This window comes from Arachis ipaensis, chromosome B3 (genome assembly GCF_059453495.1).
Source record: "Arachis ipaensis isolate K30076 ecotype BB chromosome B3, ASM5945349v1, whole genome shotgun sequence".
Taxonomy (NCBI): domain Eukaryota; kingdom Viridiplantae; phylum Streptophyta; class Magnoliopsida; order Fabales; family Fabaceae; genus Arachis; species Arachis ipaensis.
Genome location: NC_142438.1, coordinates 84,969,829 through 84,990,758, shown reverse-complemented (window position 1 = coordinate 84,990,758; position 20,930 = coordinate 84,969,829). Strand labels below are relative to the sequence as shown.

The following is a 20,930-nucleotide window of genomic DNA, read 5'->3' as shown; positions in this document are numbered from 1 at the left end:
ATCCAAGACCAGAAAGAAGAGGAGGCCATTTAACCTTGTCACTGTTGCTGCCATTGGAGTCGCTAAGAACCAATTTCTGGAGCTGCTCTTGATGATTCTGGTGCTGCTACATAGGTTCCGAGCTGTTGTGCTGTTGCCAGAGGAAGGGAACTCATAGGAAAAACGTCACCAAGGCTGCTGGTTGGTTTGATTGCGTTGTTAATGCGACATTGAGGTAGGGGATTTAACGTTTTTAATTTAGAATGCCCACCAAGTTATTTGAATAAGTGCAAATGGTTAACAATGGTTTAGAATTTCTTAATTGTCATGAACGACCTAAAATGCATTTGAAATTTGTTAGTTGTAGTGAATATTTTGAGCTGTGACTGGAATTAAATATGGCTGTGAATGGTGATTCATTTGATAATACTTGTTAAATTGAAATTTGATGAGTTAACTATTGAAAAGTTGTCGTAATGATAATTGATGAGCTGAGTTAGATTTGTGTTTGGTTTGGAATTATTGTGATGATGGTTGAGGTTGTGAAATTTGGAATGAGTTTGATGATGTGTTAGTACTTCCATTGGATTATTGAATTCAGGTTAAGGCTGCGAATGTCTTTGGGCTTTGTTGTGAGTGTTTGAAGTTGTAATTGATATTGTTTTCTCTGATATGGATGGAATTGAGTTGAATTATAACTGTAGTTGGTGATTGATTTGATGATTGTGCGTACTGAATGTTGTAAGGGATAGAATAAATGGTGTTACTTTTGTTGCTGAGCTTGCTGGTATGAATTGATGAGTTATTGTGTGTTTGAATGATGATGAGTGTATATGGAAAATTATGCTTGGCATAGTGTAGAAAAGAAAAGGTTTGATGATGCTTAAGTACTTGACATCGTGTGAATTATTGATTCTGGGTTCTTGGGCTGTGTTGGCAATGAAGACAATTTTGAATAACTGGAGAGAGGTTAAACGTGTGATTTTGGAAGGGTTATAAGTTCAAATGTGGTTTTTGATAAGTAAGGTTGTTGAAAATGCTTAAGGCAGAATTTCTGCATACATGACGGTAGAAAGAATCAATTTCTGGGAGCATCCCAGGTCATATACTTGAATGAAACTATTTTTTCATGAAACTTTACTGTGTTTTGAGCATCTCATAAAAAATTCAGAATTTATTGATGAGTATTTTGGGAGAAATGAATTTTTGAAGATTGATGGTTTCTGCAGAAAATTCTGTTTCTTTACTGCAGAAGCACCAACTTCCAACTCACTTAACTTTCAATTCTGGTAAGTATTTGAGCTGAAACCAACGGCATTTTCAAGCTTCCTGTGTCCACAATCTTCATTTTAAATTTCATGTTAATATCCTATTTAACAAAGTAGATATGTTGAAAAGAGTATGGATAACTCACTGGATTTTGGAAACCGAATTCTAAAAGGCCTGGCTGTGTTTCTCACTTCATAACTTTTTCATATGACAGGGTATTAATCTGGAATTTGATTCAATAAAAAGCTAAAAGAGTCTTGTTTGAGGTCGTGTATTTTGAAAGGCATTGGGTGAAAACTGGATTTTTAAGGAATTTATCAAACTTACTACTTGCTGCTGTTTTTCTGCATTTTCTTAGGAAACAATAACAGAATTTTAAGAGAGATGGTACAAGTTTTTATTGTGACCAAATTACCTCAACACCAAGTTTCTTGGAATATTAGTTTATTGAGTTTAATTTTGAAAGAATCCTATGATAAGTGAAAGTTAGTTACGAATTGATGAGGTGAAAGTTGAATTGATGGGTTATGTGGGAATTGTGGGTTATGATCGAACTGTTAGCTATTGTAAATTGTGAATTTTCTGATTGATTTGAGAACCTCTTATTTGGTAGTTGTTGAGGAAAGGGGGACACTTGTTGAGAAAGAGGGAACCCGTAAGGGTGGTTAAGTCCGAGTTTTAGGGGAGATGCTGCCGAATTTTCATAAAAATCCAGATTCTGTTTTAAAATGTGATTTAGAAAAAGATTTGGACTTGAGAGGTTCTACGAATTGGTTCTTGATTTATTAAAAAATTGGTGTTTTGAGTTAAACTGTTTAATAAAAGTTCATGTTACCTGATTGATTTAAATATGAAGGGGCCTATGTTTTGAAGTTTGGTTAAAGAAGTACCTTTGGGAGAGTTTCTGATTTAAGAATGAAAAGAAATTGGGTTTTTTTTTTGGACTTAAACAATTTTGGTTTTGAAACTGGTTCAGAACTCTTGGCTTACATGCTTTGGTTTTGATTTTAAATCTTTACTTTAATTTATCTCAACTTAAGCAACTATGATTCCGAGAATTTCTGAAGAGTTTAAGAAATGAGGCAGGTTATTCTTCCTTAAAGTCTTGAGTCCTTGCCAAGGTTGTTGATTAATAACTCTTGATTTCAAAGTGATGAAGCGAATAATTTGAAAATGAGTGATTATGAGTCTTTCAGAAGAGATTTTGAATCTGGCTTGGTTATGAAGTTGTTTGAAAGTTTTGAAAAGAAAATTTACTTAAGAAAAGTGGTTCTTGGCAAGATGTGAACTGAATACATTTGTAATTTGAAAGTGGGCCAAGAATGATTTTTTTGAAATAAGATTTTGAGTCTGATTGACTGTGGATGTTATTGAGAATATGATGAGGCCTGGCAAGGATGGTGGTATAGTCCCGCTTGCTCAGTGCGTAAACTGTTATGCAGGGATGGTGGTTTTGTCCCGCCTGTAGTGAGGATGGTGGTTTTGTCCCGCTCACATATTGATAAATTATTTGGCAAGGACGGTGGTTTAAATCCCGCTTGCGTGTTCCGGGCAAGGATGGTGGTTTAGTCCCGCTTGCTTGTGGAACCTACGGATAAGGATGGTGGTTGAATCCCGCTTATCCGAGTCGGGTCTGGCAACATAACCAACGCATGAGCTCATGGCCAGTAGGACAGGCATGCATCATATGCATTTATATGACATTGTTTGGGTGTGCATATTATAATTGGTTTGCCTATGTGAATAGTTATGTTTAATTGCTAATTGCTTTACTTGATATAACTGCTTGGTTGTGTTTGAACCTTCTTACTTGTGTTTGTGACTGAAAATTGGTTGGATTGTAATGATTTGGTTGTTGATTAAGTTGCTTGGGCCTAGGGCCGTGGTTAATTACGAGATGGACTGAAGACTGTGTTTGGTTTATATTTTTGGTTTAGAAAAGTATGAAAAGCTAAACTGGTTTAGCAGACTTAATGAACCTATGCTTGGAATAGTTTGATCATTCATACTGTCTAGGAAAAACTTTTAAAAAGGCTTTTGGATTTAGGATGAAATATAGTTTTCTTGAGTATGTTAATTATTTGCATTTTATTTCATTACTTTTACGGCATTCCCATTCCCTACTGAGAACGTGTGGTTTGTTCTCACCCCAAAATCTTCCACCCTTTCAGTGACACATCTTTTGAAGATTCAGTATGAAGCTGCGGGCAATTCTAGAATTTATTTACGAGTTAAAGTTATGACTTGAGTTTCTTTCATAGAATTCCCTCGCCCTTACTGCTTAAGGTTTTATTTTATGCAGAGGGATAGGAGTTTTACCTGAATTTTATTTAAATTTTTTTGTATAATATTACTATTATTAATAACTATGTGATTATTATTACTTGGTGATGTTTGCTATATGATTTCAATTAATAAAAACAAAAATTTCTGGTATTTTTACTAAAATTGAATCGCGATATCGAACTAAAGGCTTAATAGTAAATAGTTAATAAGGAAAACAGGTCAGTAACGCCTTACTTTTGGTACGATCATGACGTATTGGAAGTTGGGTCGTTACAGAATGATCACGATTTTGCACACCAAACTGCAGGGAGGTGTTCTTATTATTGGTTATGAGTTTTGTAAATTGGGGGTTTTGAAAGTAAGGAACAAGTAATTTAAATGACAAGTAACATAAATAAATAACTGTAAAGTAAACTCTTGGCAAGGTATGAAAATTCGGAAGTCCTATCATAGTTACTCCTATGAGAATTGAAGTTAATCCCACTTAGTTAACCTTTACGAAAGCAAGGGAAAGTCAAGTGAACTAATTAGTTAGATTTCCAAGTCCTAGCCAACTCCTAAGGAAAGACTAGAGTTAGTGGGATTCCAGTCAATTAGCCGACATAATGATGAGCGGATAATTTATACGCTTTTTGACATTGTTTTTAGTATGTTTTTAGTAGGATCTAGTTACTTTTAGGGATTTTTTCATTAGTTTTTATGTTAAATTCACATTTCTGGACTTTACTATGAGTTTGTGTGTTTTTCTGTGATTTCAGGTATTTTCTGGCTGAAATTGAGGGACTTGAGCAAAAATCAGATTCAGAGGTTGAAGAAGGACTGCTGATGCTGTTGGATTCTGACCTCCCTGCACTCAAAGTGGATTTTCTGGAGCTACAGAACTCGAAATGGCGCGTTTCCAACTGCGTTGGAAAGTAGACATCCAGGGCTTTCCAGCAATATATAATAGTCTATACTTTGGCCATGAATAGTCGACGTAAACTGGAATTCAACGCCAGTTTTTTGCCAAAATCTGGTGTCCAGCGCCAGAAAAGGAGCCAAAACCAGAGTTGAACGCCCAAACTGGCACAAAAGCTGGCGTTCAACTCCAAGAAAGACCTCTACACGTGTAACACTCAAAGCTCAGCCCAAGCACACACCAAGTGGGCCCCGAAAGTGGATTTATGCATCAATTACTTACTCATGTAAACCCTAGTAGCTAGTTTATTATAAATAGGACATTTTACTATTGTATTTGACATCCTGGATTGTATTTTGATCCTGTGATCACGTTTTGGGGGCTGGCCATCTCGGCCATGCCTGGACCTTCACTTATGTATTTTCATACGGTAGAGTTTCTACACTCCATAGATTAAGGTGTGGAGCTCTGCTGTTCCTCAAAGATTAATGCAAAGTACTTCTGTTTTCTATTCAATTCATCTTATTTCGCTTCTAAGATATCCATTCGCACCCAAGAACGTGATGAAGGTGATGATTATGTGTGACGCTCATCACCATTCTACCCTATGAACACGTGCCTGACAAACACTTCCGTTCTACATGAAATAAGCTAGAATGAATATCTCTTAGATCTCTTAATCAAAATCTTCGTGACGTAAGCTAGAATGATGGCGGCATTCAAGAGAATCCGGAAAGTCTAAACCTTGTCTGTGGTATTCTGAGTAGGATTCAATGAATGAATAACTGTGACGAGCTCCAAACTCGCGATTGCAGGGCGTTAGTGACAGATGCAAAAGGATAGTAAATCCTATTCCAGCATGATCGAGAACCGACAGATGAATAGCCGTGGCGTGACAGGGTGCGTTGATCATTTTCACTGAGAGGATAAGATGAAGCCATTGACAAGGGTGATGCCTCCAGACGATTAGCCGTGCCGTGACAGGGCATTGGATCATTTTCCCGAGAGATGACCGAAAGTAGCCATTGACAATGGTGATGTATCACATAAAGCCAGCCATGGAAAGGAGTAAGACTGATTGGATGAAGATAGCAGGAAAGCAGAGGTTCAGAGGAACGAAAGCATCTCCATTCGCTTACCTGAAATTCTCACCAATGAATTACATAAGTATTTCTATCCATATTTTATTATATTATTTTCGAAAACTCCATTATCAATTTATATCTGCCTAACTGAGATTTGCAAGGTGACCATAGCTTGCTTCATACCAACAATCTCCGTGGGATTCGACCCTTACTCACGTAAGGTATTACTTGGACGACCCAGTGCACTTGCTGGTTAGTTACACGGAGTTGTGAACCATGGTCTTGGCATCATGTTTTTGGCGCCATTACCAGGGAAAGAAAGAGCGATGAATTTTACATAATTAAAGTGTAATCACGATTCCGCGTACCAAGTTTTTGGCGCCGTTGCTGGGGATTGTTCGAGTATGGACAACTGACGGTTCATCCTGTTGCTCAGATTAGGTAATTTTCTTTTTATTTTATTTTCAAAAATTTTTCAAAAATATTTCTAAAATTTTCTCATCTATTTTCGAAAATAATATAAAAATGTTTTCAAAAATTTTATTCAAAATTTTTAAGAATAAATTCTAGTGTTTCATGAAGCATGTTGAAGCCTGGCTGGCTGTAAAGCCATGTCTAATTCCTTTGGGAATGAGTATGTCAGGCGTGTCATGTCTGAATTACATGCTGAAGCTTGGCTGGCCATTGGCCATGTCTAGTGTTTTGGACTGGAGCTTTCATTGAAAGCTTGGCTGGCTAGTGAGCCATGTCTAATTCCTGGACTGAAGCTTTAGACTAAGAATGCAAGATTCCTGGAATTCATGTTAAAAATTTTGGAATCCTTATTTTTTCTTTTTCATATAATTTTCGAAATAAAAATCCAAAAAAATTAGAAAATCATAAAAATCAAAAATATTTTTCTGTTTCTTGTTTGAGTCTTGAGTCATGTTATAAGTTTGGTGTCAATTGCATGTGCATCTTGCATTTTTCGAAAATTCTCATGCATTCATGGTGTTCTTCATGATCTTCAAGTTGTTCTTGGTAAGCCTTCTTGTTTGATCTTGATGATTTTTTGTTTTGTGTCTTTTATTGTTTTTCATATGCATTCTTGAATTCTTAGTGTCTAAGCATTAAAGAATTCTAAGTTTGGTGTCTTGCATGTTTTTTTTGCATTAAAAGTTTTTCAAAATTGTGTCTATGATGTTCATCTTGACATTCATAGTGTTCTTGGTGTTCATCTTGACATTCATAGCATTCTTGCATGCATTCATTGTTTTGATCTAAAAATTTCATGCATTGCATAATTTTCATGTTTTTCATAAAAATTTCAAAAATCAAAAAATATCTTTCCCTTTTTCTCTCATCAAATTCGAAAATTGAGTTGACTTTTTCAAAAATTTTTAAAATTAAGTTGTTTCTTATGAGTCAAATCAAATTTTCAGTTTGAAAATCTTATCTTTTTCAAAATCTTTTTCAAAAATCAAATCTTTTTCAAAATTCTTAGTTATTTTCGAAAATTCCAAAAATATTTTTCAAAAATCTTTTTCTTATTTTTATATCAAATTTTCGAAAATAACGTAATCAATTAATGTTTTAATTCAAAAATTTGAAGTTTGTTACTTGCTTGTTAAGAAAGATTCAAACTTTAAATGCTAGAATCATATCTTGTGATTTCTTATGAATCAAGTCATTAATTGAGAATTTAAAAATCAAATCTTTTTCAAAACTAATTTCTAAAATATCTTCTTATCTTACCTTTTTCAAAAAGTTGGTTTCAAAATATCTTTCTAACCTCCTAACTTCTTATCTTTTCAAAATTTGTTTCAACTAACTAACTAACTTTTTGTTTGTTTCTTAACTTTTTCAAAACTACCTAACTAACTCTCTCTCTAATTTTTGAAAATATCTTCCCTCTTTTTCAAAAATTTCTTTTTAATTAACTAATTATTCTTATTTTTATTTTTGATTTTAAAAATTTTCAAAAAATACTAACATTTTTCAAAAACCATTTTCGAAAATCACTAACCCTTTTTCAAAAATATTTTTCGAAAATTCTCCCTCTCCCATCTTATTCTATTTATTTATTCATCTACTAACATCTCATATCACATCTCAACCATCCTCACAATTGTGTTTCTTCCATTATATTACATTCTTTGTCTCCCCCTCTTCTTCTACTCACACAGGGATCCCTATACTATGGTATAAAGGATCCATATTATTATTATTATTTTTTCTGTGCCCTCTTCTTTGTCATATGAGCAGGAGCAAGGACAAGAATATCCTTGTTGAAGCAGATCCAGAACCTGAAAGGACTCTGAAGAGAAAATTAAGAGAAGCTAAATTACAACAATCCAGAGATAACCTTTCAGAAATTTTCGAACAGGAAGAGGAGATGGCAGCCAAAAATAATAATAATGTAAGGAAGATGCTTGGTGACTTTACTGCACCTAATTCCAATTTACATGGAAGAAGCATCTCTATTCCTGCCATTGGAGCAAACAACTTTGAGCTGAAACCTCAATTAGTTTCTCTGATGCAGCAAAACTGCAAGTTTCATGGACTTCCATCTGAAGATCCTTTTCAGTTCTTAACTGAATTCTTGCAGATCTGTGATACTGTTAAGATTAATGGAGTAGATCCTAAAGTCTACAGGCTCATGCTTTTCCCCTTTGCTGTAAGAGACAGAGCTAGATTATGGTTGGATTCTCAACCCAAAGACAGCCTGAACTCTTGGGATAAGCTGGTCACGGCTTTCTTAGCCAAGTACTTTCCTCCTCAAAAGCTGAGCAAGCTTAGAGCTGATGTTCAAACCTTCAGACAGAAAGAAGGTGAATCCCTCTATGAAGCTTGGGAAAGATACAAACAGTTGACCAAAAAGTGTCCTTCTGACATGCTTTCAGAATGGACCATCCTGGATATATTCTATGATGGTTTATCTGAGCTATCAAAAATGTCACTGGACACTTCTGCAGGTGGATCCATTCACCTAAAGAAAACGCCTGCAGAAGCTCAATAACTCATTGACATGGTTGCTAATAACCAGTTCATGTACACTTCTGAAAGGAATCCTGTGAGTAATGGGACGCCTATGAAGAAGGGAGTTCTTGAAGTTGATACTCTGAATGCCATATTGGCTCAGAATAAAATATTGACTCAGCAAGTCAATATGATCTCTCAGAGTCTGCATGGAATGCAAGCTGCATCCAACAGTACTCAAGAGGCTTCTTATGAAGAAGAAGCTTATGATCCTGAGAACCCTGCAATAGCAGAGGTGAATTACTTAGGTGAACCTTATGGAAACACCTATAACTCATCATGGAGAAATCATCCAAATTTCTCATGGAAGGATTAAAAGCCTCAACAAGGCTTTAATAATGGTGGAAGAAACAGGTTTAACAATAATAAACCTTTTCCATCATCCACTCAGCAACAGACAGAGAACTCTGAACAAAATGCTTCTAATTTAGCAAATCTAGTCTCTGATCTATCCAAGGCCACTGTGAGCTTCATGAATGAAACAAGGTCTTCCATTAGAAATTTGGAAGCACAAGTGGGCCAGCTGAGTAAAAGGATCACTGAAATCCCTCCCAGTACTCTCCCAAGCAATACAGAAGAGAACCCAAAAGGAGAGTGCAAGGCCATTGACATAAGCACCATGGCCGAACCTACAAGGGGAGTAGAGGACGTGAATCCCAAGGAGGAAGACCTCCTGGGACGTCCAGTGATCAATAAGGAGCTTTCCTCTGAGAAACCAAAGGACTCTGAGGCTCTTCTAGAGACCATAGAGATTCCATTGAACCTCCTTATGCCCTTCATGAGCTCTGATGAGTATTCCTCTTCTGAAGAGAATGAGGATGTTACTGAAGAGCAAACTGCCAAGTTTCTTGGTGCAATCATGAAGCTGAATGCCAAATTATTTGGCATTGATACTTCGGAAGTTGAACCTCCCTTGTTCATCAATGAACTAAGTGATCTGGATCAACTGACATTACCTCAGAAGAGACAGGATCCTGGAAAGTTCATAATACCTTGTACCATAGGCACCATGATCTTTAAGGCTCTGTGTGACCTTGGTTCAGGAATAAACCTCATGTCCCTCTCTGTAATAGAGAAACTGGGAATCTATGGGGTGCAAGCTGCTAAAATCTCATTAGAGATGGCAGACAGTTAAAGAAAACAGGCTTATGGACAAGTAGAGGACGTGTTAGTAAAGGTTGAAGGCCTTTACATCCCTGCTGATTTCATAGTCCTGGATACTGGAAAGGAAGAGGATGAATCCATCATCCTAGGAAGACCTTTCCTGGCCACAGCAAGAGCTGTGATTGATGTTGACAGAGGTGAAATAGTCCTTCAATGGAATAAGGACTCCCTTGTGTTTAAAACTCAAGGATCTCCCTCTGCAACCATGGAGAGGAAGCACGAAAAGCTTCTCTCAAAGCAGAGTCAACCCAAGCCCCCACAGTCAAACTCTAAGTTTGGTGTTGGAGAGTTTCAACAATGCTCTGAACATCTGTGAGGCTCCATGAGAGCCCACTGTCAAGCTATTGACATTAAAGAAGCGCTTGTTGGGAGGCAACCCAATTTTTATTTATCTAACTATATTTTTCTTAGTTATATGTCTTTGTAGGTTCATGATCATGTGGAGTCACAAAATAAATATAAAAATTGAAAACGGAATCAAAAACAACAGAAGAAAAATCACACCCTGGAGGAGCATCTGTCTGGCATTCAGCGCCAGAACAGAGCATGGTTCTGGCGCTGAACGCCCAAAATGGGCAGCTTCTGGGCGCTGAACGCCAGAACAGGCATGGTTCTGGCATTCAACGCCAGAAATGGCACACAAATGGGCGTTGAACACCCAAAATGGCCACCAACCTAGCGCTGAACGCCCAGAGTTGTGTGCAAAGGCATTTTTACATGCCTAATGGGTGCAGGGATGTAAATCCTTGAACACCTCAGGATCTGTGGACCCCACAGGACCCCGACCTACCTCCACTCACTTCTTCTCACCACTCTCTTTCACACAACCCCATAAACACTCTTCCCAAAAAAAAAAACCTTCATCAATCACCTCAAACTCTCTTCCCCATCATCTCTTCACCACTCACATCCATCCACTCTTCCCCATAAATCTACCTCATAAACTCCACCTACCTTCAAAATTCAAAACCAATTTCCCACCCAAATCCACCCATATGGCCGAACCTTAACCCCCCCTCCCTTCCCTATATAAAGCCCTCTATTCTTCATCAAATTCACACAACACACCCCTCTACACCCTTCTTGGCCGAAACACTCCCCACTCTCCCTCTCCTCCATTTTTTCTTCTTCTTCATCTATTCTTTCTTTTATTGCTCGAGGGCGAGCAAAATTCTAAGTTTGGTGTGGTAAAAGCATAAGCTTTTTGTTTTTCCATTACCATTGATGGCACCTAAGACCGGAGAATCCTCTAGAAAGGGGAGAGGGAAGACAAAAGCTTCCACATCAGAGTCATGGGAGATGGAAAGATTCATCTCCAAAGCCCATCAAGACCACTTCTATGATGTTGTGGCCAAGAAGAAGGTGATCCCCGGGGTCCCTTTCAAACTCAAAAGAAATGAGTATCCGGAGATCCGACATGAAATTCAAAGAAGAGGTTGGGAAGTTCTAACAAATCCCATCCAACAAGTCTGCATCTTAATGGTTCAAGAGTTCTATGCTAATGCATGGATCACTAAGAACCATGATCAAAGTAAGAACCCGGATCCAAAGAACTATGTTACAATGGTTCGGGGGAAATACTTAGATTTTAGTCCGGAGAATGTGAGGTTGGCGTTTAACTTGCCCATGATGCAAGGAGATGAACGCCCCTACACTAGAAGGGTCAACTTTAATCAAAGGTTGGACCAAGTCCTTATGGACATATGTGTAGAAGGAGCTCAATGGAAGATTGACTCCAAAGGCAAGCCGGTTCAACTAAGAAGATTGGACCTCAAGCCTATAGCTAGAGGATGGTTGGAGCTCATTCAATGCTCAATCGTTCCCACTAGCAACCGGTCTGAGTTACTATAGACCGGGCCATCATGATCCATAGCATCATGATTGGAGAAGAGGTGGAAGTTCATGAGATTATACCTCAAGAACTCTACAAAGTGGCTGACAAGTCCTCCACCATGGCAAGGTTAGCCTTTCCTCACCTCATTTGCCACCTATGCAATTCGGCTGGGATTGACATAGAGGGAGATATCCTCATTAAAGAGGACAAGCCCATCACTAAGAAAAAGATGGAGCAAGCAAGAGAGCCCAGTCATGGAGCTCAAGAGGCGTATGAAGCTCATCACCATGAGATCCCGGAAATGCCTCAAATGCACTTTATTGGGAGAAAATTAACACCTCCCTAGGAGAATTGAGTTCCAATATGGGACAACTAAGGGTGGAACATCAAGAGCACTCCATCATGCTTCATGAAATAAGAGAAGATCAAAAAGCAATGAGGGAGGAGCAACAAAGACAAGGAAGAGACATAGAAGAGCTCAAGGACATCATTGGTTCCTCAAGAAGGAAACGCCACCATCACTAAGGTGGATTCATTCCTTGTTCTTATTTCTTCTATTTTTCATTTTCTATGTTATGTTCTTATCTATGTGTGTGTCTTCATTACATGATCATTAGTAGTTAGTAACTTTGTCTTAGAGATATGAATGTCCTATGAATCCAACACCTCTCTTAAATGAAAAATGTTTTAATTCAAAAGAACAAGAAGTACATGAATTTCGAATTTATCCTTGAACTTAGTTTAATTATATTGATGTGGTGACAATGCTTCTTGTTTTCTGAATGAATGCTTGAACAGTGCATATGTCTTTTGAAGTTGTTGTTTAAGAATGTTAAATATGTTGGCTCTTGAAAGAATGATGACTAGGAGACATGTTATTTGATAATCTAAAAAATCATAAAAATGATTCTTGAAGCAAGAAAAAGCAGCAAAGAACAAAGCTTGCAGAAAAAAAAAAATAATAAGAAAAAGAAAAAGCAAGCAGAAAAAGCCAAAGCTCTTAAAACCAAGAGGCAAGAGCAAAAAGCCAATGACCCTTAAAACCAAAAGGCAAAGGAAATAAAAAGGATCCCAAGGCTTTGAGCATCAGTGGATAGGAGAGCCTAAAGGAATAAAATCTTGGCCTAAGCGGCTAAACCAAGCTGTCCCTAACCATGTGCTTGTGGCGTGAAGGTGTCAAGTGAAAACTTGAGACTGAGCGGTTAAAGTCAAGGTCCAAAGCAAAAGAAGAGTGTGCTTAAGAACCCTGGACACCTATAATTGGGGACTTTAGCAAAGCTGAGTCACAATCTGAAAAGGTTCACCCAATTATGAGTCTGTGGCATTTATGTATCCGGTGGTAATACTGGAAAACAAAGTGCTTAGGGCCACGGCCAAGACTCATAAAGAAGCTGTGTTCAAGAATCATCATACTGAACTAGGAGAATCAATAACACTATCTGAACTCTGAGTTCCTATAGAAGCCAATCATTCTGAACTTCAATGGATAAAGTGAGATGCCAAAACTATTCAAGAGGCAAAAAGCTATAAGTCCCGCTCATATGATTGAAGCTATGTTTCATTGATAGTTTGGAATTTATACGCTTTTTGACATTATTTTTAGTATGTTTTTAGTAGGATCTAGTTACTTTTAGGGATGTTTTCATTAGTTTTTATGTTAAATTCATATTTCTGGACTTTACTATGAGTTTGTGTGTTTTTCTGTTATTTCAGGTATTTTCTGGCTGAAATTGAGGGACTTGAGCAAAAATCAGATTCAGAGGTTGAAGAAGGACTGCTGATGCTGTTGGATTCTGACCTCCCTGCACTCAAAGTGGATTTTCTGGAGCTACATAACTCGAAATGGCACGCTTCCAATTGCGTTGGAAAGTAGACATCCAGGGCTTTCTAGAAATATATAATAGTTTATACTTTGGCCAAGAATAGTCGACGTAAACCGGAATTCAACGCCAGTTTTCTGCCCAAATCTGGCGTCCAGCGCCAGAAAAGGAGCCAAAACCAGAGTTGAACGCCCAAACTGGCACAAAAGCTGGCGTTCAACTCCAAGAAAGACCTCTACACATGTAACACTCAAAGCTCAGCCCAAGCACACATCAAGTGGGCCCCGAAAGTGGATTTATGCATCAATTACTTACTCATGTAAACCCTAGTAGCTAGTTTATTATAAATAGGACATTTTACTATTGTATTTGACATCCTGGATTGTATTTTGATCCTGTGATCACGTTTTGGGGGCTGGCCATCTCGGCCATGCCTGGACCTTCACTTATGTATTTTCATACGGTAGAGTTTCTACACTCCATAGATTAAGGTGTGGAGCTCTGCTGTTCCTCAAAGATTAATGCAAAGTACTTCTATTTTCTATTCAATTCATCTTATTTCGCTTCTAAGATATCCATTCGCACCCAAGAACGTGATGAAGGTGATGATTATGTGTGACGCTCATCACCATTCTACCCTATGAACACGTGCCTGACAAACACTTCCGTTCTACATGAAATAAGCTAGAATGAATATCTCTTAGATCTCTTAATCAAAATCTTCGTGACGTAAGCTAGAATGATGGCGGCATTCAAGAGAATCCGGAAAGTCTAAACCTTGTCTGTGGTATTCTGAGTAGGATTCAATGAATGAATAACTGTGACGAGCTCCAAACTCGCGATTGCAGGGCGTTAGTGACAGACGCAAAAGGATAGTAAATCCTATTCCAGCATGATCGAGAACCGACAGATGAATAGCCGTGGCGTGACAGGGTGCGTTGATCATTTTCACTGAGAGGATAAGATGAAGCCATTGACAAGGGTGATGCCTCCAGACGATTAGCCGTGCCGTGACAGGGCATTGGATCATTTTCCCGAGAGATGACCGAAAGTAGCCGTTGACAATGGTGATGTATCACATAAAGCCAGCCATGGAAAGGAGTAAGACTGATTGGATGAAGATAGCAGGAAAGCAGAGGTTCAGAGGAACGAAAGCATCTCCATTCGCTTACCTGAAATTCTCACCAATGAATTACATAAGTATTTCTATCCATATTTTATTATATTATTTTCGAAAACTCCATTATCAATTTATATCTGCCTAACTGAGATTTGCAAGGTGACCATAGCTTGCTTCATACCAACAATCTCCGTGGGATTCGACCCTTACTCACGTAAGGTATTACTTGGACGACCCAGTGCACTTGCTGGTTAGTTACACGGAGTTGTGAACCATGGTCTTGGCATCATGTTTTTGGCGTCATTACCAGGGAAAGAAAGAGCGATGAATTTTACATAATTAAAGTGTAATCACGATTCCGCGTACCAAGTTTTTGGCGCCGTTGCTGGGGATTGTTCGAGTATGGACAACTGACGGTTCATCCTGTTGCTCAGATTAGGTAATTTTCTTTTTATTTTATTTTCAAAAATTTTTCAAAAATATTTCTAAAATTTTCTCATCTATTTTCGAAAATAATATAAAAATGTTTTCAAAAATTTTATTCAAAATTTTTAAGAATAAATTCTAGTGTTTCATGAAGCATGTTGAAGCCTGGCTGGCTGTAAAGCCATGTCTAATTCCTTTGGGAATGAGTATGTCAGGCGTGTCATGTCTGAATTACATGCTGAAGCTTGGCTGGCCATTGGCTATGTCTAGTGTTTTGGACTGGAGCTTTCATTGAAAGCTTGGCTGGCTAGTGAGCCATGTCTAATTCCTGGACTGAAGCTTTAGACTAAGAATGCAAGATTCCTGGAATTCATGTTAAAAATTTTGGAATCCTTATTTTTTCTTTTTCATATAATTTTCGAAATAAAAATCCAAAAAAATTAGAAAATCATAAAAATCAAAAATATTTTTCTGTTTCTTGTTTGAGTCTTGAGTCATGTTATAAGTTTGGTGTCAATTGCATGTGCATCTTGCATTTTTCGAAAATTCTCATGCATTCATGGTGTTCTTCATGATCTTCAAGTTGTTCTTGGTAAGCCTTCTTGTTTGATCTTGATGATTTTTTGTTTTGTGTCTTTTATTGTTTTTCATATGCATTCTTGAATTCTTAGTGTCTAAGCATTAAAGAATTCTAAGTTTGGTGTCTTGCATGTTTTTTTTGCATTAAAAGTTTTTCAAAATTGTGTCTATGATGTTCATCTTGACATTCATAGTGTTCTTGGTGTTCATCTTGACATTCATAGCATTCTTGCATGCATTCATTGTTTTGATCTAAAAATTTCATGCATTGCATAATTTTCATGTTTTTCATAAAAATTTCAAAAATCAAAAAATATCTTTCCCTTTTTCTCTCATCAAATTCGAAAATTGAGTTGACTTTTTCAAAAATTTTTAAAATTAAGTTGTTTCTTATGAGTCAAATCAAATTTTCAGTTTGAAAATCTTATCTTTTTCAAAATCTTTTTCAAAAATCAAATCTTTTTCAAAATTCTTAGTTATTTTCGAAAATTCCAAAAATATTTTTCAAAAATCTTTTTCTTATTTTTATATCAAATTTTCGAAAATAACGTAATCAATTAATGTTTTAATTCAAAAATTTGAAGTTTGTTACTTGCTTGTTAAGAAAGATTCAAACTTTAAATGCTAGAATCATATCTTGTGATTTCTTATGAATCAAGTCATTAATTGAGAATTTAAAAATCAAATCTTTTTCAAAACTAATTTCTAAAATATCTTCTTATCTTACCTTTTTCAAAAAGTTGGTTTCAAAATATCTTTCTAACCTCCTAACTTCTTATCTTTTCAAAATTTGTTTCAACTAACTAACTAACTTTTTGTTTGTTTCTTAACTTTTTCAAAACTACCTAACTAACTCTCTCTCTAATTTTTGAAAATATCTTCCCTCTTTTTCAAAAATTTCTTTTTAATTAACTAATTATTCTTATTTTTATTTTTGATTTTAAAAATTTTCAAAAAATACTAACATTTTTCAAAAACCATTTTCGAAAATCACTAACCCTTTTTCAAAAATATTTTTCGAAAATTCTCCCTCTCCCATCTTATTCTATTTATTTATTCATCTACTAACATCTCATATCACATCTCAACCATCCTCACAATTGTGTTTCTTCCATTATATTACATTCTTTGTCTCCCCCTCTTCTTCTACTCACACAGGGATCCCTATACTATGGTATAAAGGATCCATATTATTATTATTATTTTTTCTGTGCCCTCTTCTTTGTCATATGAGCAGGAGCAAGGACAAGAATATCCTTGTTGAAGCAGATCCAGAACCTGAAAGGACTCTGAAGAGAAAATTAAGAGAAGCTAAATTACAACAATCCAGAGATAACCTTTCAGAAATTTTCGAACAGGAAGAGGAGATGGCAGCCAAAAATAATAATAATGTAAGGAAGATGCTTGGTGACTTTACTGCACCTAATTCCAATTTACATGGAAGAAGCATCTCTATTCCTGCCATTGGAGCAAACAACTTTGAGCTGAAACCTCAATTAGTTTCTCTGATGCAGCAAAACTGCAAGTTTCATGGACTTCCATCTGAAGATCCTTTTCAGTTCTTAACTGAATTCTTGCAGATCTGTGATACTGTTAAGATTAATGGAGTAGATCCTAAAGTCTACAGGCTCATGCTTTTCCCCTTTGCTGTAAGAGACAGAGCTAGATTATGGTTGGATTCTCAACCCAAAGACAGCCTGAACTCTTGGGATAAGCTGGTCACGGCTTTCTTAGCCAAGTACTTTCCTCCTCAAAAGCTGAGCAAGCTTAGAGCTGATGTTCAAACCTTCAGACAGAAAGAAGGTGAATCCCTCTATGAAGCTTGGGAAAGATACAAACAGTTGACCAAAAAGTGTCCTTCTGACATGCTTTCAGAATGGACCATCCTGGATATATTCTATGATGGTTTATCTGAGCTATCAAAAATGTCACTGGACACTTCTGCAGGTGGATCCATTCACCTAAAGAAAACGCCTGCAGAAGCTCAATAACTCATTGACATGGTTGCTAATAACCAGTTCATATACACTTCTGAAAGGAATCCTGTGAGTAATGGGACGCCTATGAAGAAGGGAGTTCTTGAAGTTGATACTCTGAATGCCATATTGGCTCAGAATAAAATATTGACTCAGCAAGTCAATATGATCTCTCAGAGTCTGCATGGAATGCAAGCTGCATCCAACAGTACTCAAGAGGCTTCTTATGAAGAAGAAGCTTATGATCCTGAGAACCCTGCAATAGCAGAGGTGAATTACTTAGGTGAACCTTATGGAAACACCTATAACTCATCATGGAGAAATCATCCAAATTTCTCATGGAAGGATCAAAAGCCTCAACAAGGCTTTAATAATGGTGGAAGAAACAGGTTTAATAATAATAAACCTTTTCCATCATCCACTCAGCAACAGACAGAGAACTCTGAACAAAATGCTTCTAATTTAGCAAATCTAGTCTCTGATCTATCCAAGGCCACTGTGAGCTTCATGAATGAAACAAGGTCTTCCATTAGAAATTTGGAAGCACAAGTGGGCCAGCTGAGTAAAAGGATCACTGAAATCCCTCCCAGTACTCTCCCAAGCAATACAGAAGAGAACCCAAAAGGAGAGTGCAAGGCCATTGACATAAGCACCATGGCCGAACCTACAAGGGGAGTAGAGGACGTGAATCCCAAGGAGGAAGACCTCCTGGGACGTCCAGTGATCAATAAGGAGCTTCCCTCTGAGAAACCAAAGGACTCTGAGGCTCTTCTAGAGACCATAGAGATTCCATTGAACCTCCTTATGCCCTTCATGAGCTCTGATGAGTATTCCTCTTCTGAAGAGAATGAGGATGTTACTGAAGAGCAAACTGCCAAGTTTCTTGGTGCAATCATGAAGCTGAATGCCAAATTATTTGGCATTGATACTTCGGAAGTTGAACCTCCCTTGTTCATCAATGAACTAAGTGATCTGGATCAACTGACATTACCTCAGAAGAGACAGGATCCTGGAAAGTTCATAATACCTTATACCATAGGCACCATGATCTTTAAGGCTCTGTGTGACCTTGGTTCAGGAATAAACCTCATGTCCCTCTCTGTAATAGAGAAACTGGGAATCTATGGGGTGCAAGCTGCTAAAATCTCATTAGAGATGGCAGACAGTTAAAGAAAACAGGCTTATGGACAAGTAGAGGACGTGTTAGTAAAGGTTGAAGGCCTTTACATCCCTGCTGATTTCATAGTCCTGGATACTGGAAAGGAAGAGGATGAATCCATCATCCTAGGAAGACCTTTCCTGGCCACAGCAAGAGCTGTGATTGATGTTGACAGAAGTGAAATAGTCCTTCAATGGAATAAGGACTCCCTTGTGTTTAAAACTCAAGGATCTCCCTCTGCAACCATGGAGAGGAAGCACGAAAAGCTTCTCTCAAAGCAGAGTCAACCCAAGCCCCCACAGTCAAACTCTAAGTTTGGTGTTGGGAGGCCACAACCAAACTCTAAGTTTGGTGTTGAACTCCCATATACAAACTCTAAGTTTGGTGTTGGAGAGTTTCAACAATGCTCTGAACATCTGTGAGGCTCCATGAGAGCCCACTGTCAAGCTATTGACATTAAAGAAGCGCTTGTTGGGAGGCAACCCAATTTTTATTTATCTAACTATATTTTTCTTAGTTATATGTCTTTGTAGGTTCATGATCATGTGGAGTCACAAAATAAATATAAAAATTGAAAACGGAATCAAAAACAGCAGAAGAAAAATCACACCCTGGAGGAGCATCTGTCTGGCATTCAGCGCCAGAACAGAGCATGGTTCTGGCGCTGAACGCCCAAAATGGGCAGCTTCTGGGCGCTGAACGCCAGAACAGGCATGGTTCTGGCATTCAACGCCAGAAATGGCACACAAATGGGCGTTGAACACCCAAAATGGCCACCAACCTGGCGCTGAACGCCCAGAGTTGTGTGCAAAGGCATTTTTACATGCCTAATGGGTGCAGGGATGTAAATCCTTGAACACCTCAGGATCTGTGGACCCCACAGGACCCCGACCTACCTCCACTCACTTCTTCTCACCACTCTCTTTCACACAACCCCATAAACACTCTTCCAAAAAAAAAAAAACCTTCACCAATCACCTCAAACTCTCTTCCCCATCATCTCTTCACCACTCACATCCATCCACTCTTCCCCATAAATCTACCTCATAAACTCCACCTACCTTCAAAATTCAAAACCAATTTCCCACCCAAATCCACCCATATGGCCGAACCTTAACCCCCCCTCCCTTCCCTATATAAAGCCCTCTATTCTTCATCAAATTCACACAACACACCCCTCTACACCCTTCTTGGCCGAAACACTCCCCACTCTCCCTCTCCTCCATTTTTTCTTCTTCTTCATCTATTCTTTCTTTTATTGCTCGAGGGCGAGCAAAATTCTAAGTTTGGTGTGGTAAAAGCATAAGCTTTTTGTTTTTCCATTACCATTGATGGCACCTAAGACCGGAGAATCCTCTAGAAAGGGGAGAGGGAAGACAAAAGCTTCCACATCAGAGTCATGGGAGATGGAAAGATTCATCTCCAAAGCCCATCAAGACCACTTCTATGATGTTGTGGCCAAGAAGAAGGTGATCCCCGGGGTCCCTTTCAAACTCAAAAGAAATGAGTATCCGGAGATCCGACATGAAATTCAAAGAAGAGGTTGGGAAGTTCTAACAAATCCCATCCAACAAGTCGGCATCTTAATGGTTCAAGAGTTCTATGCTAATGCATGGATCACTAAGAACCATGATCAAAGTAAGAACCCGGATCCAAAGAACTATGTTACAATGGTTCGGGGGAAATACTTAGATTTTAGTCCGGAGAATGTGAGGTTGGCGTTTAACTTGCCCATGATGCAAGGAGATGAACGCCCCTACACTAGAAGGGTCAACTTTAATCAAAGGTTGGACCAAGTCCTTATGGACATATGTGTAGAAGGAGCTCAATGGAAGATTGACTCCAAAGGCAAGCCGGTTCAACTAAGAAGATTGGACCTCAAGCCTATAGCTAGAGGATGGTTGGAGCTCATTCAATGCTCAATCGTTCCCACTAGCAACCGGTCTGAGTTACTATAGACCGGGCCATCATGATCCATAGCATCATGATTGGAGAAGAGGTGGAAGTTCATGAGATTATACCTCAAGAACTCTACAAAGTGGCTGACAAGTCCTCCACCATGGCAAGGTTAGCCTTTCCTCACCTCATTTGCCACCTATGCAATTCGGCTGGGATTGACATAGAGGGAGATATCCTCATTAAAGAGGACAAGCCCATCACTAAGAAAAAGATGGAGCAAGCAAGAGAGCCCAGTCATGGAGCTCAAGAGGCGTATGAAGCTCATCACCATGAGATCCCGGAGATGCCTCAAATGCACTTTATTGGGAGAAAATTAACACCTCCCTAGGAGAATTGAGTTCCAATATGGGACAACTAA

The 20,930-nt window shown here is 38.1% G+C and overlaps 2 non-coding genes across 2 annotated transcripts; both read right to left on the bottom strand.

Moving 5' to 3' along the window:
* Positions 1-8,287: 8,287 nt before the first annotated feature.
* LOC148571408 (small nucleolar RNA R71) lies at positions 8,288-8,395 on the bottom strand. The gene has a single exon (XR_015908155.1). It is a non-coding gene; the product is annotated as a small nucleolar RNA R71 (small nucleolar RNA).
* An 8,846-nt stretch (positions 8,396-17,241) lies between these two features.
* Positions 17,242-17,349, bottom strand: LOC148571407 (small nucleolar RNA R71). Its single transcript, XR_015908153.1, has one exon. It is a non-coding gene; the product is annotated as a small nucleolar RNA R71 (small nucleolar RNA).
* Positions 17,350-20,930: the final 3,581 nt, after the last annotated feature.